This window comes from Aegilops tauschii, chromosome 7 (genome assembly GCF_002575655.3).
Source record: "Aegilops tauschii subsp. strangulata cultivar AL8/78 chromosome 7, Aet v6.0, whole genome shotgun sequence".
NCBI classification, from domain to species: domain Eukaryota; kingdom Viridiplantae; phylum Streptophyta; class Magnoliopsida; order Poales; family Poaceae; genus Aegilops; species Aegilops tauschii.
In genome coordinates, this window is record NC_053041.3 from 331,873,117 (window position 1) to 331,899,593 (window position 26,477).

At 47.2% G+C, this 26,477-nt stretch overlaps 1 protein-coding gene across 4 annotated transcripts in view; it reads right to left on the bottom strand.

The window, feature by feature from the left end:
• LOC109746277 (uncharacterized) overlaps positions 1–26,477 on the bottom strand; it is a 47,709-nt gene that overhangs the window by 11,326 nt on the left and 9,906 nt on the right. The window contains exons 7-8 of one of the 4 annotated variants that reach the window (XR_012188792.1): positions 3,942–4,004; positions 2,414–2,726 (exon numbers count right to left, since the gene is read on the bottom strand). The exons of 2 other annotated variants lie outside the window; for them this stretch is intronic. The gene's annotated coding sequence lies outside the window, so the exon portion shown is untranslated. Of the gene's footprint in view, positions 1–2,413; positions 2,727–3,941; positions 4,005–26,477 lie in introns of those variants that run through there. One more of the 4 variants, XR_002228749.4, reaches the window with a different exon arrangement.

The window sequence follows — 26,477 nt, forward strand, 5'->3', positions numbered from 1 at the left end:
CAAAGTTTGGACAAGACAATAAATCCAATAACTGATCACGAGGACCAATTGATGAAGATATCATCTTTCTTCAACACACACACACACAAAGATATCCCTTAACATGAACTAAGTCAGAGAAGCTTTTATCTTCCAACTCTCCAAGTTGTTGTTTAGCTTAACCAACTAGCTCAGGGATATCCAACACAGATTCTTGGAGGATGGGTGGTTTAGAGGAAAACTAACTTCATGAGCTCAACATAACGGCCAGGGAACAACCTGGTGATACTTCCGTGAAGATATCCGGAAAATCACGAACCACCGATATGTTACTAAGCTCGAGAACAATCTTGCCTTTCAAGGCAAGACGATATGATCAAATGAGCGAGAGATTGGCACAATCCCAACTCATTGATCGAAGTGTGCAACTGGAATAAGGACTAGGTAGCACGATCAATCTTAGAATGATGGTTTAGTAACCAACACGCTATGAATGAATTTATCTTCCATTAACTACCAAGCAACGGGGTTGCTAGGAGTATTAATTTCACACATCATAGTTCACTTATCGGCATTCCGGTTACAATAACACAAAGACCGAGGAATGAATGATAATGGTGAGAAGTATCACAATATCAAGAGTTCATAAGACGTTGTGCAATTCCTATGATATTCTTGACATAAAGAGGGTAATACTCCAAGGTAGAACACAACAAAAGCTGGATTGGCATTTTGGTCTACGGAATACATCAACTTTGACCCAATCCTAGATATGGATGAGGCACTGGAGTTTGTTTCTCCTTGTCATTCCAAAATAGAATGGCTTGACGGACCACAAGAATATGAGGTATCGATGAGCATGAATGCATGACATGCTCTTGACTATCAAATGATAGATGGAGGTCAGAATACCACTGAAGAGGGACAAATCAAAGGAACATATAGTTTTCTAAGTTGTGGATGCATAGATTAGCATGTCGAACGAGTTCAACATATTTCTTTCGGATAACCCATGCAGAAAGGTAGAACTGGCAGAGTCACAACATAGAATCGAGAACCCATCAAGAGCACTCTGGTTGTGATCTTTCGGTTCAACGAGGAACTTCTGCCATAAGTAGTTAATTCATGGTATTTGGAAGAGGGAAATACCACGGACCTCGAGGACTATCCCAAAGGTTACTAATATCCTAAGGGAACTAGCAAACACTATCAACATGAAGTAAGTAGGGTGAATCTCGGGTTCAAGAACCCAGGAATAGAATGCCTACTAATTAAATGGCATCACAGGATGCTTTCGAGAATGGCGGCCAGAATCATCGCACAGGGAATATAGAGCAATGCTAGATTAGTGGGTGGTTCTCTAGGATGCCTAGGGTCATAATAATGGCTTCAACATATATGTCGAGGCAATGAAGTACCTCAACTCGACGATTAGTGTGGTTAATCTGGCCCAAAGGAACATCGAGAACGGAAAGAAGGGATTTGCAAATGCATCAGACTATTTAGAAACCTGGGATGACTCAGACAGCAAAACGGCTGTAAATGCTCAAAATTATTTGAGACATCCTGCAAAATGGTGGCATAACCACTCAACATCACTGTATCAAGGTTCTGAGACCAACTATTAACACACAGAAGTACTAGTAACTGAACTGAGGCTTGAATCCATCAATCCTATAAGTCTACAGATTAGTAACACGTTCTCCTGATAGAAAGATGAGAAGCCTAGTTCTTAATCCCCGTAGAAGAGAAGAGGGCGACCCGGATCAGAAGGGCATAAGGTAAAGGAGTAAAAAGAGCCTTACGTTCCCATCCACAAAAAATTCCCTTATATAACTAAAGCATTTCTAGACTCAACTTCGACCAGTTTGGCTTGGTAATCCTACAGGCAGTCAGGCTCTGATACGAAAGCTGTCAGTACCCTGATCCTAAGCCACACCGATCTAGCATGTAACACATCATATCAGTTTGCGGCCTCACGCACGGTATTCCCACGGGTGCCACCTTACCTGGCCCGGGACCGTTTGCGCCTTTTGGCTCACGTATATGATAGTGTCGCTAGCACATATGACAAAGAACCCGGGTCGACATGACTAGTCGTAAACCCAAAGTGGCACTAACTTATAGGGACAGGCATACATGACCCAGCAACGAACGTGTCGGTCATCAACGAGTGAATCCGGGCTGTAGCAGCTGGGCTAACAGGACTCCGGAGAATCCGGGCTGTAGCAGGCTAACAGGACTCCGGTAGACACCGCGTGACATTTCCCCAAAGGGACAGACACAGGAACGAAGGACACATGCCGGCCAGCCTAGGTGTTCCGGAGGAGTAGCAAGTTACCATGGCTCAGTGGAAGCACTAGGAGACATTTCCCGGTAAGAGAGGCTACCAAGGATAAACAACTAGGTTGTCGGATCCCACACATACCAAGCATTTCAAATCGTACACTCAATATGCTCGATATGTGCAAATACAACATGGCATCACAACAAAACTCTACAACTCAATGTATTTATTCGTTAGGCTGCGAGGAGCCAAGTATTACAACATGGGTCTCATGACCCAACATACAGAGCATACAAGCAACAAGCGGAAGCATAACATGTCTGAGTACAGACAGCTACAATTGAAAAAGACCGAGAAGCCTGACTATCTACAAGACCCTGCCGAGGGCACAAGATCGTAGCTGAGGTAACCAGCTAAACGTCGAAGTCCACGCGGAACTACTAGCAAGACTGGAGTCTCTCTGCAAAAACATAAATTAAGCAAACGTGAGTACAAATGTACCCAGCAAGACTTACATCAGAACTAACTACATATGCATCGGTATCAACAAAGGGGGTGGTGGAGTTTAACTGCAGCAAGCCAGCTTTGACTCGGTGGCTATCCTAAACTACGACTGCAAGTAACTCTTTTGAGGTGGCGCACACGAGTCCACATATTCACCATATCAATACACCACTATGGATCCACTCCCGTCTCCCTACGAGAACGCCATCCATAGCACTCACGCTTATCTTGCGCATTTTAGAGTATCCACTTTCAGTTGTCTATGAACTCTATAGGCAACCCAGAGGTCCTTTACCGCGGACGCGGCTATTCAAATAGATGATGTTAACCCTGCAGGGATGTACTTCTTCACACACGCTCTCACCACTTATCGCCGTTTACACGGCATGTACTCGGCAACCTTCAAGCGGAAGCCCAGCGAGGGTGTCGGCCACGACCTGACTAACCACACAAGTCCCTAGTCCAGGTTTATCGCCTATTCAGGTCCCATCCGCAGGGAGTCCGGCCGAGGTTTCCACATACGGCCTCGAACGATGTGTGCAGGGTTCCCGAGACACCAAATGGGCGCCCGGAACACCGTGCCACGTGCCTACCGCATCACAGCCCACCCCTCGGGTCAGCGCTGCGCACGACCTCCAGCATACTACAAACACTAGAATCTACTTGCAACTCCCGGACAGAGGACAGGGGCGGTTAATAAGTTGAGAGGGTCCATTGGTTTTGGGCCCAACGCGTGGTAGTAGATTTTCATGGATCACAAACATAGAACTCATTTCCTGAGGACAGTTTCAATGAGACAACCCACCATGTACTCCTACATGGCCTCTCACCGCTACCTTTACCAAATCGTGTTCACACACTTAGCTCACACACAGTAGGACATGTTCATCACCATTCCAATTCATCCCCGATGAATTAGACCTGACTCAACTCTAAGCAGTAGCAGGCATGACAAACAAGCATGAATGAGTAGGCACATCAGGTCTCAAACAACTCCTACTCATGCTAGTGGGTTTCATCTATTTACTGTGGCAATGACAGGTCATGCAGAGGAAAGGGGTTCAACTACCGCATCATGTAACGGTTGCATCGTTGTTGTCCTAATGTAGTAAAAGAGAGCAGGAGCGAGAGAGTGGGATTGTATCGGAATGAACAAGGGGGTTTTGCTTGCCTGGCACTTCTGAAGATAGTATAGCTCTTCATCGATGTCATCGAACTCATCGTCGGAACAGGTCTTATCGAGAGGGAACAACCACCGGCAACAGAGAAGGAACACAATCAATGCAATGACACAATATGATGCATGAATGTGACATGGCAAAATGCTGTGATTTGAGCTAATGCAGTTAGCAACGATTTAAATGGAGGTGGTTTGAACACTAGATACAAATTAAAACTCCACATAAGGCATTTCAAATGCCATTAATTCAAATTGTCTTATACAGCAACTTTAAGTTGTTCAAACATGCATGAAAATGGTACAGATGGATAGATGAAATTTTTCAGCTCATTTTTCATATATGATTTATTTCATTTGGAGTTACAGATTATTTGCTATGATTTTTAGAAGTTTTGGATATTTTCTGAAATAAATAAATCATTTCTGAATTATTATAAATCCCAGAGAATATTTATTGCATCAGCTTGACGTCACTGTGATGTCAGCAGGTCAACGGGGCGGTCCAGGTCAAACTGACCAGTGGGTCCTGCGTGTCAGATTCTAACTAAACTAACATAATTTAGTTACCACTAACCTAACTTAATTAGCAGGGCGGCCCCACCTGTCACTGACCCAGTGGAGGTCAAACCCCTGGTCAACCGAGGTAAATGGTCGGCGGCTCGACGCCGGCGAAGTCAGACGTGGCAGCGAGGTGCGGGATTCCTCCTCCGGCGACCAAATGGCCGGTGGAGGGCATCTACATGATGCGGGCACTCGTCCGCGTCGAGTGGTGGCGGTGGTTGGGCCTGGGGTGGCCGGAGTCGTCGGCGGCGTCGACCTTGGCGGTCGCCGGAGCTCGGGTGAGCTCGGGGTCGACGCTACGGCGGCCGGGGCAGCTCGTGCGGGGCACCTACGTGCTCTACGCGGAGCGGGGAGGAAGCTGAGCACGACGGCCGGACCAAAGAGGAACCTTCCTCCCCGGACAGATTTTTGTGTTCGGCAGCTTTGTACTGCAGGCCAACTCGCTCAGCCATCTGGACTAGGTTGATAGCTACGCCCCTGGCCATCAGGTCAGATTTGGAAGCTTGAACTACGTCGCGGATATCCGTGGAGACTTGATCTTCAATGGATTAAAGACCGCGGTGATCGCTCCCCCTCGCTCCAATGAACACGACTTAAATTTGTCATCGGATCACATCCAGGAGATGGTTCCTGTTGCTGCAACGACCTTAAAACCAGAGCAGATCATGCCATCCCAAGTCATAGAGTCCGCGGCGTTGGAGCCGCACACGGACTCAACACCCTGCAATATTTGCGTCAACGGAACTTCGGACTCGTCCCCGGCTATAAGTTCCGGACCGTGTACGCCTGCAGACACCGAGCTTGATCAGTTATCGATCTTCAAATTCAGCGCCGCAGACGTTTTCCAGCACTCGCCTTTGGAGGACGTGCTGAACTCTTTAAAGAATTTGTCCTTGGAGAAGGACTCGCAGCCGAACTATGTTCGGTTCGAGTTAGAGGCTGATGATGGGGAATTTTGCTTCCCACCCGCCACCCACTTCATAGCTACCGTCGAGGACTTAACCGACGAGCTCGATTATGGCTCCGAAGACATCCATGGTATGGACGATGATGCCAACAAGGGGCAAGGTCAAGACCCGCCATTCACTGGACGTTGGACGGCCAACTCTTCGTACGACGTGTACATGGTTGATACATCTAAAGGACCTGGCGACGACAAAGAAGAGCCTGATGCGAATAAACCCTCTGAGACACTGTCCAAGCGCCGGCGCCCTAAACGCCGCTCTAAGCCTCGTCGCTCAAAAGATGGCAACACTGGCACTGGAGAAAATAGTACTCCGGGCGACGCCGAAAACAATGAAGGCCCTGTTGGAGCTGCATCCGAACAGGAGGAGCAAGACAACGAGCAAGTTAACCCTGATAAACAGGCCACGCCCAATGACCCGGATGACGATAGTTATCGTCCACCCTCCGAGGATGACGAGAGCCTTGGCAATGAGGACTTCATCGTGCCTGAGGCACCCCTCGAGCAGGGGCGCTTTAAGCGCCAGCTCATAGCTACTGCAAGAAGCCTAAAGAAAAAGCAGCAACAGCTCCAAGCAGATCAAGACCTACTCATCGATAGATGGACCGATGTCCTGGCAGCCGAAGAATACAGCCTCAAGCGCCCAGCCAAGAGTTACCCAAAACGCAGACTGCTACCTCAGTTCGATGAGGAGGCACCAGATTCCATACCTCCCTCGCGCAATGCGGACTGACCACCACGCGGTCGAGATAAAACGGTAACTCAGGCCGAACAACAGCCCGCTCCACCGCCTCGCAAACACAGGGACAGACCAGCTCGGGATCATACATACGACCTTCGGCAGGAATTGGACAGTAGAGCAGGACACACCAGATCAATCTACGGATCGCGAGGACGCTTCCCTACTCGGGATGATAACTACCTATTCGGACGTGACAAACTTAATCACACCAGGGCCGATAACCGCAGACGGACTTCATCGGAGGTGCGCCGTGACGCGGCCCGCTATAGAGGCGCCGCACACCCTCTCTGCTTCACAGATGAGGTGCTGGATCACGAATCCCTGAGGGGTTCAAGCCCGTCAATATTGAATCATACGACGGAACAACCGATCCCGCAGTGTGGATTGAAGATTTTATTCTCCACATCCACATGGCCCGAGGAGACGACCTCCACGCTATCAAATACCTCCCATTAAAGCTGAAAGGACCAGCTCGACACTGGCTAAATAGTCTGCCTGAGAACTCCATCAGCAGCTGGGAGGACTTGGAAGAGGCTTTCCTTGATAACTTCCAAGGAACTTATGTCCGGCCAGCGGATGCCGACGACTTAAGCCACATATTTCAACAACCTAGAGAATCAGCCAGAAAATTCTAGACTAGGTTCCTAACTAAAAAGAACCAGATCGTTGACTGTTCGGATGCCGAGGCCCTAGCAGCCTTAAAACACAGCATCCGTAACGAATGGCTAGCGCGCCACCTCGGCCAAGAAAAGCCGAGGTCTATGGCAGCCCTTACGGCACTCATGATCCACTTTTGCGCGGGTGAGGACAGCTGGATGGCTCGTAGCAAAAACACAGCCAGCGAGGCAGGCCCCTCCGAGGCCAAGAACAGCACCCGCAAGCTCCGGCGCAATAGACACAAACGCCAAAGCAATGGCGACAACACCGATGACACCACAGTTAACGCCGGATTCAGCGGCTCCAAGTCCGGCCAACGGAAGAAGCCCTACAAAAGAAACAATGAAGGACCTTCCAGCCTGGACCGCATACTCAACCGTCCGTGCCAGATACATGGCACCCCAGACAAACAAGCCAATCATACCAACAGGGATTGTTGGGTTTTCAAACAGGCTGGCAAGTTAAATGTCGAAAACAAGGAAAAGGGATCACAAAGTAAGGACGAGGACGAAGAGCCCCGGCAGCCAAACACTGGGGGGCAGAAGAAATTTCCCCCTCAAGTCAAAACGGTGAACATTATATATGCTACACACATCCCCAAAAGGGAGCGTAAGCGAGCACTTCGGGACGTCTACGCGGCAGAGCCAGTCGCCCCAAAATTCAATCCGTAGTCGTCATTCCCGATCACCTTCGATCATCGAGATCACCCAACTAGTATCCGGCATGGCGATTCAGCGGCACTGGTCCTCGACCCAATCATCGACGGATTTCACCTAACACGAGTCCTAATGGACGGTGGTAGCAGCCTCAACCTGCTCTATCAGGATATAGTGCGGAAGATGGGCATTAATCCCTCATGAATCAAACCCACAAAGACTACCTTTAAAGGAGTCATACCAGGCGTAGAGGCCCGCTGTACTCAATCACGCTGGAGGTAGTCTTCGGTTCTCCGGACAACTTCCGAAGCGAAGAGTTAATCTTCGATATCGTCCCCTTCCGCAGCGGCTACCATGCACTGCTCGGACGAACCGCGTTTGCCAGATTCAACGCGGTGCCACACTATGCTTATCTCAAGCTCAAGATGCCCGGTCCACGCGGCGTCATAACAGTCAATGGCAATACTGAACGCTCCCTCCGAACAGAGGAGCATACCGCCGCCCTAGCAGCAGAGGTACAGAGCGGCCTTCTCAAGCAGCACCACAATACGGCTGCCGAGCCCCTGGACATCATTAAGAGGTTCCGGACTACACTGCAACAGGACAGCGCGGCTCGTCAAAAGCTCGATTAGCAATCCAGCCTCCATCCCAGTCCTGATGAAGTAGTGGCATTCGTACCACGCATACATAATTACGCACTCAAAATCGCATGGACATCGACGGAGGCACAAGCAAGCCCGGAATCTACAGTTTGGCTAGACCGATCCCGGACACACATATAACTTTACTATTTCCCTTTTCCCTTTTTCGCAGGTTTGTCTTAGGCGGGCCTCTTTTGACGGCCTGAGTTATGATCCTGTCAAAGGACAAATACACCGGATCGACATGGAGCACGGGCGTACAGGGGCTGCCCTAGAGGCCCACCCAACGATTACTCTATTTGTTTTCAGGACCCACGCGCAGCTCGCCCTTAGTTGAGGCATGTGAAATAGCGGGTTGCTTATGGCATTACTTTGTACCAATGCCCTTTGATGCATTAATCCAACTATAATGGAAACAGTTCATGGTCCAAGTTCCAGGGCCCCAGATACCATCTCTATTGTCCTTCTGTTTTCCTTTCAATTACTTATTTCCTAGCAACCATACACTCTGGTACGTTTTATATTTGCCAGGGGCTCCTGATCGCCCCATAACACGACAACAAAGTCCGAACACTTCTTATAGAGAAGTTCGGCACCCCGAATTTAGCATTATATGCATTGGCTCCGAATCATGTCTTTGGTCAATAGTTGGGTTGCCCGGCTCCTGTGCTTGCTACCCTACGTTCCGCTAAATCGGCTAGGGTAGTAAAGGGAGAACTACTGCGATTGTGCCCTGGCCTTGACCAGATGAGCGCCTCAGTAGAGAAAGCTGAAAATTGACTGTCATGATACGGCAAGAGCCGGTCAGCTGTTCGAGGGTTCCAAATCGTTGGAGATTTTTTCCGCATTATGCGAAAGATCGGCACTTTCCGATCAGTTGCTGACAACACTCGGGTTTGAACCAGGGGCTGCGCCCATGCTTTAATATAAAACTCCTATGGCTAAGTGAGGGCGTTTAAGCCGTATAGTCTGATTTCCTTGTTCGTTGCGCTAAACAACTCCTTCAAGGACCATACTATTGGATCAAGATTGTTTAGATTCCATCCTGAACACCTCCGTACTACCTACGTGAGGGCAGAAGACGACGACTGGCCAACCCTCAGATTACATACAACACGGTCGCACAGGAGGAAACAATTAAAAGCATAACAAAATTACATTACAAAACAGGCTTTGTTCTCATAATACAAGGCAAGGGCAACAAGAATGTTTTCATTCGAAAATAATGTCCTACCCACACTCAGCTGCTGCAAGCCGAGACCCTTCTATGACATCCGCAAAATATCGCTCGGGTGTGCGATGCTCCTTGCCCTCTGGCGGCCCTCTGGCCACTTCAACGGCGTTCATCTTCGCCCACCACATCTTGCAACAGGCAAAGGCCATGCGGGCACCTTCAATACAGGCAGAGCGCTTGACGACGTCCAGCCGCGGATAGGCGTTCACCATTCGCCTCACGAGTCCGAAGTAGCTGCCGGGGATAGCTTCGACTGGCCATAGCCGGATTATCAAATCCTTCATGGCTAGTTCGGCCACCCTATGCAGCTCCACCAGTTGTTTCAGTTGATCGGTGAAGGACACAGGAGGCTCTGGCACCGCATATTGCGACCAGAATAGCTTCTCCGTAGAACCCCCTCATTCGGCTCAGTAGAACTCCACGGCGTCCGATACACTGCGTGGCAAATCCGCAAAAGCCCATGGGGAACTCCGAACCCGGGTTAGTAAAAGGTACTGCTTCTCCGCATACTTGCTTTGCATCTTAAATGCCTTACCCGCCGTGATCTTCTTGGCCTCCTGGATCTCCTGCAGGGCGGCTTGGGCCTCATTCCGTGCGGCCTCCGCGCTTTGACGAGCCTTGGCGAGTTCGGTCCCTTGAACCGACGCATCATGCTCCAAAGCCTCGCATTTCTTCACCGCATCCTGGAGCTCCTGCTGGACTTCTTTGACCCGGGCGTTGAGCTTCTTACGAGCGGCTTCCTGCTGGACAGCCTTCTCCTCGGCCTCGCCCAGGGACTTCCTCAGGGCCTCGACCTCGGTCGCGGCTCCCGCACATATTATGACACTACAGTCAATATACAGCGCCTATGCTTTTCGAGCACACAGCAAGTCGTTACTCACCTAGCTTCTCCTGGAGTCGAACCTTAACCTCGCCGAGCTCGCTCTCCGTCCGCTCCAGCCTCTGCCTCAGTTCAAAGACTTCGGCAGCATGCGAGGTTGCGGCCAACAGCGACGCCTGCTTATGCATACATATTACATTAGTCTGCTACAATAAAAGATTGATCCTCTGTCCGGTTCTTCTCGCCGAACACCGGACAGTGTCTCAGGGGCTACTGACTACATGGGGTTTTTCTCTTTCTATGTCACTTACCTCGAAACCTGTCAACAGGTTGCTACAGGCTTCGTTCAGTCCACTCTTGGTGGACTGAACCTTCTCGATCACCGCACCCGTGAGGACACGGTGCTCGTCCATAACGAAGGCGCCTCGTAGCGCCTCCATCAAGTTATCCGGCATCCCTGGATGGACAGGGGCCACCGGTGGAAGCGGCGCACCCCCTCCTTCAAAGGGGGCTGCTCGCCCGACTCCGGAGCCATATGGGTCTCCGGAATCGTATTCGGCTGAGGGCCGAACTGGATGCGGCCCTCTTCGCCAATCTCCATGGGTATCGGCTCCCCCACGTGTCCGGCAGTGGAGGTCTTGCCTTGTGGCGCCTCCCGGACAGCGTCCTGGGCTCCTCCCCGGTTTGGAGCGGCCCTCCGGGACAACACTTCGGTGTCGTCCTTGGCCCCGGGGGAATAAGCAGGCGGTGGCGACATGCTCGCAACCTCCGACAGAGCCAACGAACCTCCAGATGAGGATCGCTGGATAAGGTCGCGGGCCGGACTGCAATAGTACAGTTAACCATGTCAAGATAATAAAGAGAAAGGGCCGGATGTGCACATGAGCAAGCCATGTCACTTACGATGCGGCCTGGGGCTTAGTGCGGAGGCGTCGTTCCGGACTGCTGTCAACGTCCCACGCGGTGTTGACCGCTGGGACGCCCTTCCCCTTCTTGGGCGTTTCCGCCTCCAGATGCGCCGAAGCTGCCCTCTTTTTCTTCTTTTCCTCGGGGGGAGGGTTGTTTTCCTCCTCCTCTTCCTCATCATTGTCCTCAGGGATAGAGGAATGGGCTTCGTCGTCCTCGGACATCACGTCCGAAGTGCCCTTGCGACGGGGGCCACTCTTGGCCCCCTTGGCCTTCTTCTTGGCCTTCTTCTCCGGCGCCTTATATGGGGCCGACACCAGCATCTTCGCTAGACGCGGGATGACCGGCTCTTTAGGCAGCGGAGCCGGACACTGGATCCGCTTCGCCCTCTCCATCCAGTCCTGGAAAAGCAATGATGAACTCAGACATCATCTTCAAAACAATTAAGTTGGGGATACGTCAGAAATAACATACCTCGCTGGCGGGGTGTTTACAATCGTGACCCCGGTCTGAGTCCGTGGCCGGTGACTTCTCGTTGCCCTTAAAGAGCAACTTCCAGGCACCTTCGTGAGTAGTCTCGAAGAGCCTTATCAAGGTTTGGTGTTTCTTCGAATTGAACTCCCACAGAGGGCGGCTTCGGCGCTGGCACGGAAGAATCCGGCGAACTAGCATCACCTGGATTACGTCAACGAGCTTGACATTCTTGGTCACCATGCTTTGAACGCGCGTCTGCAGCACTATCAGCTCGTCAGGTGAACACCAGTCCGGACTCTTCTCGACCCAGGAGGTGAGTCGCATGGGAGCACCAGAGCGGAATTCGGTAGCTGCGGCCCAGGTGGTGCTGCGAAGTTCCGTGATGTAGAACCACTGCTTCTGCCACTCCTTTACTGTCTCCACAATAGTGCCTTTGGGCCAGGAGACGTTGGATAGCTTGCTCACCATGGCTCCCCCGCACACCGCGTGTTGGCCATCCACCACCTCCAGCTTCACGTTGACTTTGAGCCACAGCCCGAAGTGGGGTTGGATGCGGAGGAAGGCCTCACACACGACGATAAACGCCGAGATGTTGAGGAAGGAATTCGGGGACAGATCATGGAAATCTATCCCGTAATAATACATCAGCCCACGGACGAAAGGGTGGAGTGGTGTAGGATCGAAAGTATGTCTAGAGGGGGGGTGATTAGACTACTTGACAAAATAAAAATGCCTTTTCCCAATTTTATTTCTTGGCAGATTTTAGTAACTTAGCACAAGTCAAGCAATCAACCTACACATGCAATTCTAAGAGTATAGCAGCGGAATGTAAAACAATTGCATATGAAGGTAAAGGGATGAGTTTGAGGGAGCAAACGCAATGTTGACACGGAGATTTTATTTCTTGATAGGTGGTGCTATCGTACATCCACGTTGATGGAGACTTCAACCCACGAAGGGTAACGGTTGCGCGAGTCCACGGAGGGCTACACCCACGAAGGGTCCACGAAGAAGCAACCTTGTCTATCCCACCATGGCCGTCGCCCTCGAAGGACTTGCCTCACTAGGGTAGATCTTCACGAAGTAGGCGATCTTCTTGCCCTTACAAACTCCTTGGTTCAACTCCACAATCTTGTCGGAGGCTCCCAAGTGACACCTAGCTAATCTAGGAGACACCACTCTCCACGAAGTAACAAATGGTGTGTTGATGATGAACTCCTTGCTCTTGTGCTTCAAATGATAGTCTCCCCAACACTCAACTCTCTCTCATAGGATTGGATTTGGTAGAAAGAAGATTTGAGTGGAAAGCAACTTGGGGAAGGCTAGAGATCAAGATTTATGTGGTTGGAATGGGATGTCTTGACCTCAACACAAGTGTAGGTGGTTCTCTCTCAAAAAATATGTATTGGAAGTGTAGGCATGTTCTGATGGCTCTCTCCACGAATGAAGAGTGGATGGAGGGGTATATATAGCCTCCACACAAAATCTAACCGTTACACACAAATCACCAAACTCGGTGGGACCGATTCAGAGAACTCGGTCAGACCGATTTGGTTCATAATGTGACCCTTAGGTGTTTCGGTGGGACCGACACGTCAACTCGGCGGGACCGATATCACTAGGGTTAGGGCATAACGTAATCTCGATGAGACCGATTACACAGACTCGGTGGGACCGATTTTGGTAATAGTCAAACAGAGAGTTGGTCAGGCAAACTCGGTGGGACCGATTCGCTCATCTCGGTTGGACCGAAACATTACGAAAAGGAAACAGAGTGTTTGCATTGCAATCTCGGTGGGACCGATCGCTCATCTCGGTTTGACCGAAACGTTACGAAGGGAAACAGAGAGATTACAATCCCATCTCGGTGAGACCGAGATCCCTATCGGTGAGACCGAAAAGACTAGGGTTTCTGGCAATGGCTATGTCAACTGAACTCGGTGGCGCCGGATAGAAAGAATCGGTGGGGCCGAGTTAGACTTGTGGTTTGGGACATATGTGGATATGAGAAAGTAGTGGAGGGTTTTGGAGCATATCACTAAGAATTTTGAGCAAGCACCTCATTAAGCAACACCTCATCTCTTCTTAATAGTATTGGCTTTTCCTATAGACTCAATGTGATCTTGGATCACTAAAATAGAAAAAAGTAGTCTTGTGCTTTGAGCTTGAGCCAATCTTTTGTCCTTAGCATTTTGAAGGGTCCACTTTCTAATCCATGCCATGCCAATCATTGAGCTTTCTTGAAATATTTATCTTGAAATAGCATTAGCTCAATGAGCTATATGTTGTTAGGAATTACCAAAACCACCCAGGGATAGTTGCACTTTCAAGTGGAAACCCTAGCCCGTGGAAGAAATGGGGGGATGAACACTACCCTCTCGCTGGGCTTCGGCATGGGGACGACTTGTCCCTCGGTCGGCAGACGGTGGGCGATCTCCTTCGCCAAATATCCGGCCGCCCGAAGCTCAGTAATGTCCTCCTCCTTGACGGAGGAGACCATTGATACGTCTCCAACGTATCTATAATTTATGAAGTATTCATGCTATTATATTATCCATCTTGGATGTTTTATGGGCTTTACTATGCACTTTTATATTATTTTTGGGACTAACCTATTGACCCAGAGCCCAGTGCCAGTTCCTGTTTTTTCCTTGTTTCAGTGTTTCGAAGAAAAGGAATATCAAACGGAGTCGAAACAGAATGAAACCTTCTGGAGAAGTTATTTTTGGAAGAAAAGCAACCCGGGAGACTTGGAGTCCACGTCAAGAAAGCAACGAGGAAGGCACGAGGCAGGGGGGCACGCCCACCCCCTGGGCGCGCCCTCCACCCTCGTGGGCCCCTCGTGGCTCCCCTGACGTACTTCTTTCACCTATATATACCCATATACCCTAAAACGATCGGGGAACAGAATAGATCTGGAGTTCCGCCGCCGTAAGCCTCTGTAGCCACCAAAAACCAATCGGGACCCTATTCCGGCACCCTGCCGGAGGGGGGAACCCTCACCGGTGGCCATCTTCATCATCCCGGCGCTCTCCATGACGAGGAGGGGGTAGTTCACCCTCGGGGCTGAGGGTATGTACCAGTAGCTATGTGTTTGATCTCTCTCTCTCGTGTTCTTGATTTGGCACGATCTTGATGTATCGCGAGCTTTGCTATTATAGTTGGATCTTATGTTGCTTCTCCCCCTCTACTCTCTTGTAATGGATTGAGGTTTCCCTTTGAAGTAATCTTATCGGATTGAGTCTTTAATGATTTGAGAACACTTGATGTATGTCTTGCCGTGCGTATCTGTGGTGACAATGGGATATCACATGATTCACTTGATGTATGTTTTGGTGATCAACTTGCGGGTTCCGCCCATGAACCTATGCATAGGGGTTGGCACACGTTTTCGTCTTGATTCTCCGGTAGAAACTTTGGGGCACTCTTTGAGGTTCTATGTGTTGGTTGAATAGATGAATCTGAGATTGTGTGATGCATATCGTATAATCATACCCGCGGATACTTGAGGTGGCATTGGAGTATCTAGGTGACATTAGGGTTTTGGTTGATTTGTGTCTTAAGGTGTTATTCTAGTACGAACTCTAGGGCTGTTTGTGACACTTATAGGAATAGCCCAACGGATTGATTGGAAAGAATAACTTTGAGGTGGTTTCATACCCTACCATAATCTCTTCGTTTGTTCTCCACTGTTAGTGACTTTGGAGTGAATCTTTGTTGCATGTTGAGGGATAGTTATATGATCCAATTATGTTATTATTGTTGAGAGAACTTGCAGTAGTGAAAGTATGAACCCTAGGCCTTGTTTCCTAGCATTGCAATACCGTTTACGCTCACTTTTACCACTTGTTACCTTGCTGTTTTTATATTTTCAGATTACAAAAACCTATATCTACCATCCATATTGCACTTGTATCACCATCTCTTCGCCGAACTAGTGCGCCTATACAATTTACCATTGTATTGGATGTGTTGGGGACACAAGAGACTCTTTGTTATTTGGTTGCAGGGTTGCTTGAGAGAGACCATCTTCATCCTACGCCTCCCACGGATTGATAAACCTTAGGTCATCCACTTGAGGGAAATTTGCTACTGTCCTATAAACCTCTGCACTTGGAGTCCCAACAACGTCTACAAGAACAAGGTTGCGTAGTAGACATCAAGCAGTTTCTGGCGCCGTTGCCGGGGAGGTTAGTGCTTGAAGGTATATCTTTAGATCTTGCAATCGAATCTTTTAGTTTCTTGTTTTATCACTAGTTTAGTCTATAAAAGAAAACTACCAAAAAAATGGAATTGAGTTTGTCTCATACGCTTCATCTTTTTAATATCTTTCGTGAGAATGATAGGAAGGAAAATTATGCCAAAGTGTTAGAAGAAGAATGCATTAAAATGTTTGGCACTAAATCTTTGAATGATGAGCATGATTGCAATTTTGTTAGTATGAACTCTTTGAATATCCATAGTACTAATGATGATTGCACTAGTCATGATGAAAATGTTTCCTATAAGCATGTCAATTTTTGTGGAGTGCATTGGGTTTGCAAGTACACATCAAATAGAGAAGATAGATATTGCAAGAGGCATAAGCATTTAGAAACTAAATTGTTGCAAGAAAGGCTAGATGTTTGTGCTGAAAATTTAAATTTTCTTGGCCGTACTTGTGAACTTTGCAATGAACGGGGTCATTTAACTATCCGATGCAAATTGCTTCATGATCTAATCGTGTCCAAAAATTGTGATGACTTGATTTCCCTTGCACATTATAATGAACTTAGTTTGCTTATGGGCTACGAAGAAATGAAACGTATGAGTAATTATCTTCCAGAATTTGCCCGTTATAAACTTCTTGAATTTGATCTAGAGGAAATTTATATGTATTGTGCGGTGAATTGCATTGAAAATCCTTATATTGCCAATTACATAAAAAAACAAATAGAAGATGAAGAGAATACTAATGAAAGGGAAGAGACTTCCCAATATCATCCTATTATTTCTTATGATGAATCAGGTAACGAGGAGGAGCCTTCTATTCAACCAATCTCATTAATAAGGAGCTCCAGAAAGAGGATTGAACCCACACATGATGAGGTGAAGAAGAAGAAAAGAAAAAGGAAGAGAGGTAAAAAGATATCTCTCCCAAATAAAGTTGCTCCTATTATTGTTGTGCCTCATGAAAATGAATCAAAAATAATCGTGGAAGATGATGCACTTGATGATGATCTCGTTATGCCTATTGCTTGTTGTGATGATTATGATTGGGAAGATAATGATACTTCTTATGATCTTGAAAATCTTTTTGGCACTTGCTTGGAAGAATATGATAATTGCTATATTATTGGTGCTATCCATACTATTAATGATGAGAGTGATTATGCTTATGATATGAAAAGGCCCAAGCTTGGGGATGCTATGTTTGATGAAGATGATGTTTTTGAGAATATATTTGCTGCAATTAATGTTTGTCCCAAGCTTGGGGATGCTACGTTTAATGAAGATGACATTTTTAGTCTCCCAAGTTTTGATATGCAAAGTTGTTATGATGATAGCATGCCTTCTACCTATGATAATTATATTGATGAAAGTGTGTTTGGAAGAGTGTCAACTTTAGGAAGTAATGATCCCACTATTTTGGAGGATTTTGAATCTTATAATATTTATGAAAGTGGATTTGGAGAGGTCATGACTTTATTTAGTGATGTGTCCACTATCTTGGAAGAGGTTTCAATCGATTATGATGAGAACAAAGTTGCTACTTATGATGATTATTGTGATGAAACTTATGCTATAAAAAGTAGTGATGATTATATTTATAAAACTTTTCATGATTATGATTACCCTTTTCTGAACATTACTCTTTTAATGTGAAAGCAATTTATAGTATTCAAGTCTCTTATGATACTCCCACTATTCCGAATGAGAAGAATTTTGCTTATGTGGAGAGTAGTAAATTTTCTATGCAAGTAGATCATGAAAAGAATGCTTTAGGTGCTGGCTATATTGTTGAATTCATTCATGATGCTACTGAAAATTATTATGAGGGAGGAATATATGCTTGTAGGAATTGCAATAATGTCAAGTTTCCTCTCTATGTGTTGAAAATCTTGAAGATTTGCTTGTTTTACCTTCCTATGCTAGTCGTTTCATGTTCCCATAAGTTATTTGCTCACAAAATCCCTATGCATAGGAAGTGGGTTAGACTTAAATGTGCTAGTCATATTCTTCATGATGCTCTATTTATGTTTCAATTCTTATCTTTTATGTGAGCATCATTGAAATCATCATGCCTAGCTAGGGGCGTTAAACGATAGCGCTTGTTGGGAGGCAACCCAATTTTATTTTAGTTTCTTGCTTTTTGGTTCTGTTTAGGAATAAATAATCCATTTAGCTTCTGTTTAGATGTGGTTTTGTGTTTTAATTAGTGTTTGTGCCAAGTAGAACCTTTGGGAAGACTTGGGTGAAGTCTTTATAATCATGCTGTAAAAAAAACAGAAACTTTAGCGCTCACGAGATTAGCTAAAAAATTTTACTGGAGAGTGCTATTTAGTTGATTCTTTTTGAAGATGATTACTAGACAAATTCCTCAGGTCCACCAATTTAGTTTAGAATTTTTGGAGTTTCATAGGTTTGCGTTAGTTACAGATTACTACAGACTGTTTTATTTTTGACAGATTCTGTTTTTCGTGTGTTGTTTGCTTATTTTGATGACTCTATGGCTAGTAAATAGTTTATAAACCATAGAGAAGTTGGAATACAGTAGGTTAAACACCAATATAAATAAAGAATGATTTCATTACAGTACCATGAAGTGGTGTTTTGTTTTCTTTCGCTAACGGAGCTCACGAGATTTTCTGTTAAATTTTGTGTTGTGAAGTTTTCAAGTTTTGGGTAAAGATTCGATGGACTATGGAATAAGGAGTGGCAAGAGCCTAAGCTTGGGGATGCCCAAGTCACCCCAAGGTAATATTCAATGACAAACAAGAGCCTAAGCTTGGGGATGCGCCGGATGGCATCCCCTCTTTCGTCTTCATTCATCGGTAACTTTACTTGGAGCTATATTTTTATTCACCACATGATATGTGTTTTGCTTGGAGCATCATTTTATTTCTTTAGCTTTGCTTGCTGTTTGAATAAAATACCAAGATCTGAAATTATTAAATGAGAGAGATTCTTCACATAGCTACATAATTATTTAACTACTCATTGATCTTCACTTATATCTTTTTGGAGTAGTTTGTCATTTGCTCGTGTGCTTCACTCATATCTTATGAGTAAATGGTTGAATGATTTGAATGTCATAAATCTGAAATTATATATGTTTCATATGCCTTTCCTATGGGGAGTAATACCTTCACATATAATAAGTAGAGGTGGTAAATTTATTGAAGGTTAGCAAACATTGTATTGGTCACTTGAACAATTCATGAAAGAATATTGAAGGAAAAGAGATTTCACATATAATACTATCTTGGACATCTTCTATGATTGTGAGTCCCATTAATTATTTTTAAACCTGAGCAAATTAGTTGAAGTTGGACAAGGAAGACAACATAATGAGTTATGCTTGGGTATATTTGTATAAGTTATATTGTTTTGGATCTTCTAACATGTGGTGCTTGCTATTTAGAATCCTTTGCTAGCCAAAATATCTGTACTAAACGAGAATACTGCTTGTGCATCCAAATTCCTTGAATCAAGTTTCTTCCATGAGTGTCCACCATATCTACCTATATGCGGTATTTACCTGCCGTTCCAAGTAAATTTGCATGTGCCAAACTCTAAACCTTCAAATAATAATCTGTTTTGTATGCCCGAATCGCTCATGTAGCGACTACGGGTTAGCAGTATCTTCCATGCTAGGTGGGTTATTCTCACGATGAGTGGACTCCGCTCATCATTCACGAGAAAATGGCTGGTAACTGGGATGCCCAGTCCCATGATCAAAAGATCGAAATCAAATCAAAAATAATTGCAAACAAAACTCCCCCAGGTTTGATGTTAGTTGGAGGCACCCGTTGTTTCGGGCAAGCCATGGATTGATGATTGTTGGTGGAGGCGAGTAAAAATCTTTACCTTTCTATTTGGGAACCACCTATAATGTATGTAGTATGAAAGATATTGGGGACTCTTGATCGTTATGTTGACAATGAAACCATACCTCTCAAAATTATTTTCATCTCTGTTTTTGCTTCGAGCTCTGGCACCCCTGCAAATCCCTGCTTCCCTCTGCGAAGGGCCTATCTTTTACTTTTATGCAAGAGTCAGTAGTATTCCTTCTCATTCCAACCTACTCTTTAGTTGGCAAGCATCATGTGATGGAAAGATCTAAGCATATATGGCCATTCAAATATATTTGATCATGAATTATTATTGTTGACAATTATCTATATGATAAATAAGTTGGGAGGCGAAACAATAAGCCCCTATCTTTCTCTGTGTTCGATGAATACTATTTGTTCTAAAAATATGCTTTGAGTGGTAGCAATCATGAAAGACTATATGATAGTTGAATATGTGGGATTTGCTAAATCAAAGCTCTGACATAGACTCTTCCTGAAAATAAGATGAATTGTAATTGTTTGATGACTAATAACACAGTTTGTTAGTTTTTAAGGAAGTTTATGATATATACTTTAACATGTGAATAGCTTGTTACTTGATCATGAAAAGTTCTATGAGTTGAGCTACTGTTATGACAAATGATGATGCTAGAAAAGGTGATTGAAATTATTATTAATCAAACTTGTGCACCTGCTAGCATTCACACTTCATAAATTCTTTCTTTTATCATTTACCTACTCGAGGACGAGCAGGAATTAAGCTTGGGGATGCTGATACGTCTCCAGCGTATCTATAATTTATGAAGTATTCATGCTATTATATTATCCATCTTGGATGTTTTATGGGCTTTACTATGCACTTTTATATTATTTTTGGAACTAACCTATTGACCCAGAGCCCAGTGCGAGTTCCTGTTTTTTCCCTTGTTTCAGTTTCGAAGAAAATTAATATCAAACGGAGTCGAAACGGAATGAAACCTTCTGGAGAAGTTATTTTTGGAAGAAAAGCAACCCGGGAGACTTGGAGTCCACGTCAAGAAAGCAACGAGGAAGGCACGAGGCAGGGGAGCACGCCCACCCCCCCTGGGCGCGCCCTCCACCCTCGTGGGCCCCTCGTGGCTCCCCTGACGTACTTCTTTCACCTATATATACCCATATACCCTAAAACGATCGGGGAACAGAATAGATCTGGAGTTCCGCCGCCGTAAGCCTCTGTAGCCACCAAAAACCAATCGGGACCCTATTCCGGCACCCTGCCGGAGGGGGGAACCCTCACCGGTGGCCATCTTCATCATCCCGGCGCTCTCCATGACGAGGAGGGAGTAGTTCACCCTCGGGGCTGAGGGTATGTACCAGTAGCTATGTGTTTGATATCTCTCTCTCTCTCTCGTGTTCTTGGTTTGGCACGATCTTGATGTATCGCGAGCTTTGCTATTATAGTTGGATCTTATGTTGCTTCTCCCCCTCTACTCTCTTGTAATGGATTGAGGTTTCCCTTTGAAGTAATCTTATCGGATTGAGTCTTTAATGATTTGAGAACACTTGATGTATGTCTTGCCATGCGTATCTGTGGTGACAATGGGATATCACGTGATTCACTTGATGTATGTTTTGGTGATCAACTTGCGGGTTCCGCCCATGAACCTATGCATAGGGGTTGGCACACGTTTTCGTCTTGATTCTCCGGTAGAAACTTTGGGGCACTCTTTGAGGTTCTATGTGTTGGTTGAATAGATGAATCTGAGATTGTGTGATGCATATCGTATAATCATACCCGCGGATACTTGAGGTGACATTGGAGTATCTAGGTGACATTAGGGTTTTGGTTGATTTGTGTCTTAAGGTGTTATTCTAATATGAACTTTAGGGCTGTTTGTGACACTTATAGGAATAGCCCAATGGATTGATTGGAAAGAATAACTTTGAGGTGATTTCATACCCTACCATAATCTCTTCGTTTGTTCTCCACTATTAGTGACTTTGGAGTGACTCTTTGTTGCATGTTGAGGGATAGTTATATGATCCAATTATGTTATTATTGTTGAGAGAACTTGCACTAGTGAAAGTATGAACCCTAGGCCTTGTTTCCTAGCATTGCAATACCGTTTACGCTCACTTTTACCCCTTGTTACCTTGTTGTTTTTATATTTTTCAGATTACAAAACCCTACATCTACCATCCATATTGCACTTGTATCACCATCTCTTTGCCGCACTAGTGTACCTATACAATTTACCATTGTATTGGGTGTGTTCGGGACACAAGAGACTCTTTGTTATTTGGTTGCAGGGTTGCTTGAGAGAGACCATCTTCATCCTACGCCTCCCACGGATTGATAAACCTTAGGTCATCCACTTCAGGAAAATTTGCTACTGTCCTACAAACCTCTGTACTTGGAGGCCCAACAACGTCTACAAGAAGAAGGTTGCGTAGTAGACATCAACCATCCACTTGCCCTGACCTCTGGATCCGGACATGGTTGCTTTAGTGGAAAGGAGATGAGTACTTGGGCGCTGGAGCTTGAGATTGGAAAGGCGGAGATAGAGAGAGGGCGTGAGAGAGGAAGAGGGAGTCCTTATCCCCTTATAAAGGCAGCGAATATTAAACGCCTCCTCACTCGCCTTAAGACTCGCCTATTCCCAAGGGTTGTATAAACGGCACGGTTGGGTTACCCATGCCCGCATTGATGAGACTCCCGCGATAAGGGGACACGATCTCTGCTTTGACAAGACGTGCCAATGGCAACCGCGCCTCGAGACGTGGGGCGTTGAACACAAAGGCGGTTTGAAATTATGTCCGGTCAGACGTAATGTCGTGCTGCAAGAAAGCTGTCAGCGGATAGAACTCGTGTAAAAATATATATTCTCTCTGCGGTTATGTATGGTGTGTGTGTGACAGGTCCGGATACTATCATCGCATCCAAAGACTATCTTGGAGTTCGGAAAGGGGAACCTGCATTGCAATGGCGAAGACAATCGGCGCGCCGGACTCCTCGTCATTGAAGCCAGGTTCAGGGGCTAGTGAGGGAGTCCTGGACTAAGGGATCCTTGGGCGTCCGGCCTGTTATCCATGGGCCGCACTGATGAGTTGTGAAGACATGAAGGCCGAATATTGTACCCGTGTCCGGATTGGACTCTACTTGGCGTGGAAGGAAAGCTTGACGACCAATTATGAAGATTCCTTTTTATGTAACCGACTCTATGTAAACCCTAGATTCCCCCCGGTGTCTATATAAACCGGAGGGGTTAGTCCGGAAAGGATATACACATTACCATAGTCATACAGGCTAGACTTCTAAGGTTTAGCCATTACGATCTCATGGTAGATCAACTCTTGTAACAATCATATTCATCAAGATCAATCAAGCAGGAAGTAGGGTGTTACCTCCATAAAGAGGGCCCGAACCTGGGTAAACATCGTGTCCCCCGTCTCCTGTTACCATCGATCCTAGACGCACAGTTCAGGACCCCTACCTGAGATCCACCGGTTTTGACACCGACATTGGTGCTTTCATTGAGAGTTCCACTGTGCCGTCGACAAAAGGTTCGATGGCCCCTTCAATCGTCGATAATGATGATGTCCAAAGAGGAATCTTTCTTCCCGGACAGATTTTTGCGTTCGGCGGCTTCGTACTGCGGGCCAACTCGGTCGGTCATCTGGAGCAGGTCGATAGCTACGCCCCCGGCCATCAGGTCAGATTTGGAAGCTTGAACTACGTCACGGATATCCGTGGAGACTTGATCTTCAATGGATTAGAGACTGCGGCGATCGCTCCGATGAACACGACTTAAATCTGTCATCGGATCACATCCAGGAGATGGTTCCTGTTGCTGCAACGGCCTTAGAACCAAAGCAGATCGTGCCATCCAAACCATAGAGTCCGCGGCGTTGGAGCCGCACACGGACTCAACACCCTGCAATATTTGTGTCAACGGAACTTCGGACTCGTCTCCGGCTATAAGTTCCGGACCGTGTACGCCTGCAGACACCGAGCTAGATTGGTTATCGATCTTCGAATTCAGCGCCACAGACGTTTTCCAGCACTCACCTTTGGGCGACGTGCTGAACTCTTTAAAGAATTTGTCCTTGGAGAAGTACTCGTAGCCGAACTATGTTCGGTTCGAGTTAGAGGCTGATGATGGGGAATTTTGCTTCCCACCCGCCACCCACTTCATAGCTACCGTCGAGGACTTAACCGACGAGCTCGATTATGGCTCCGAAGACATCGACGGTATGGACGATGATGCCAACAAGGAGCAAGGCCAAGACCCGCCATTCACTGGACGTTGGACGGCCACCTCTTCGTACAACGTGTACATGGTTGATACACCTAAAGGACCTGGCGACGACAAAGAAGAGCCTGATGCGAATAAACCCTTTGAGACACAGTCCAAGCGTCGGCGCCCTAAACGCCGCTCTAAGCCTCGTCGCTCAAAAGATGGCAACACTGGCACTGGAGAAAATAGTACTCCGGGCGACGCCGAAAACAATGAAGACCCTGTTGGAGCTGCATCCGAACAGGAGGAGCAAGACAACGAGCAAGTTAACCCTGATAAACAGGCCACGCCCAATGACCCGCATGACGATAGTTATCGTCCACCCTCCGAGGATGACGAGAGCCTTGGCAATGAGGAGTTCATCGTGCCTGAGGCACCCCTCAAGCAGGGGCGCTTTAAGCGCCAGCTCATAGCTACTTCAAGAAGCCTAAAGAAAAAGCAGCAACAGCTCCAAGCAGATCAAGACCTACTCATCGATAGATGGACCGATGTCCTGGCAGCCGAAGAATACGGCCTCAAACGCCCAGCCAAGAGTTACCCAAAACGCAGACTGCTACCTCAGTTCGATGAGGAGGCACCAGATCCCATACCTCCCTCGCGCAATGCGGACCGACCACCACGTGGTCGGGATAGTGCGGCAGACCGACCACCCCGCGGTCGGTATAAAACGGCAACTCAGGCCGAACAACAGCCCGCCCCACCGCCTCGCAAACACAGGGACAGACCAGCTCGGGACCATACATACGACCTTCGGCAGGAATTGAACAGTAGAGCAGGACACACCAGATCAATCTACGGATCGCAAGGACGCTTCCCTACTCGGGATGACAGCTACCTATTCGGACGTGACAAACTTAATCACACCAGGGCCGATAACCGCAGACGGACTTCATCGGAGGTGCGCCGTGACGCGGCCCGCTATAGAGGCACCGCACACCCTCCCTGCTTCACAGATGAGGTGCTGGATCACGAATTCCCCGAGGGGTTCAAGCCCGTCAATATTGAATCATACGACGGAACAATCGATCCCGCGGTGTGGATTGAAGATTTTATTCTCCACATCCACATGGCCCGAGGAGACGACCTCCACGCTATCAAATACCTCCCATTAAAGCTCAAAAGACCAGCTCAACACTGGCTAAATAGTCTGCCTGAGAACTCCATCGGCAGCTGGGAGGACTTGGAAGAGGCTTTCCTTGATAACTTCCAAGGAACTTATGTCCGGCCACCGGATGCCGACGACTTAAGCCACATAGTTCAACAACCTGGAGAATCAGCCAGAAAATTCTGGACTAGGTTCCTAACTAAAACAATTAGATCGTTGACTGTCCGGATGCCGAGGCCCTAGCAGCCTTCAAACACAGCATCCGTGACGAATGGCTAGCGCGCCACCTCGACACAGAAGAGCTAAGGTCTATGGCAGCCCTTACGGCACTCTTGACCCACTTTTGCGTGGGTGAGGACAGCTGGCTGGCTCGTAGCAACAACACAGCCAGCGAGGCAGGCCCCTCCGAGGCCAAGAACAGCACCGGCAAGCTCCGGCGCAATAGACACAAACGCCGAAGCAATGGCGACAACACCGATGACACCACAGTTAACGCCGGATTCAGCGGCTCCAAGTCCGGCCAACGGAAGAAGCCCTACAAAAGAAACAATGAAGGACCTTCCAGCCTGGACCGCATACTCGACCGTCCGTGCGAGATACACGGCACCCCAGACAAACAAGCCAATCATACCAACAGGGATTGTTGGGTTTTCAAACAGGCTGGCAAGTTAAATATCGAAAACAAGGAAAAAGGATCACAAAGTGAGGACGAGGACGAAGAGCCCCGACAGTCGAACACTGGGGGGCAGAAGAAATTTCCCCCTCAAGTCAAAATGGTGAACATGATATACGCTACGCACATCCCCAAAAGGGAGCGTAAGCGAGCACTTCGGGACGTCTACGCGGTAGAGCCAGTCGCCCCAAAATTCGATCTGTGGTCGTCATTCCCGATCACCTTCGATCGTCGAGATCACCCAACTAGTATCCGGCATGATGGTTCAGCCGCACTGGTCCTCGACCCAATCATCGACGGATTTCACCTAACACGAGTCCTAATGGACGGTGGTAGCAGCCTCAACCTGCTCTATCAGGTTACAGTGCGGAAGATGGGCATTAATCCCTCACGAATCAAACCCACAAAGACTACCTTTAAAGGAGTCATACCAGGCGTAGAGGCCCGCTGTACGGGCTCAATCACGCTGGAGGTAGTCTTCGGTTCTCCGGACAACTTCCGAAGCGAAGAGTTAATCTTCGATATCGTCCCCTTCCGCAGCGGCTACCATGCACTGCTCGGACGAACCGCGTTTGCTAGATTCAACGCGGTGCCACACTATGCTTATCTCAAGCTCAAGATGCCCGGTCCACGCGGCGTCATAACATTCAATGGAAATACTGAACGCTCCCTCCGAACAGAGGAGCATACCGCCGCCCTAGCAGCAGAGGTACAGAGCGGCCTTCTCAAGCAGCACCATAATACGGCTGCCGAGCCCCTG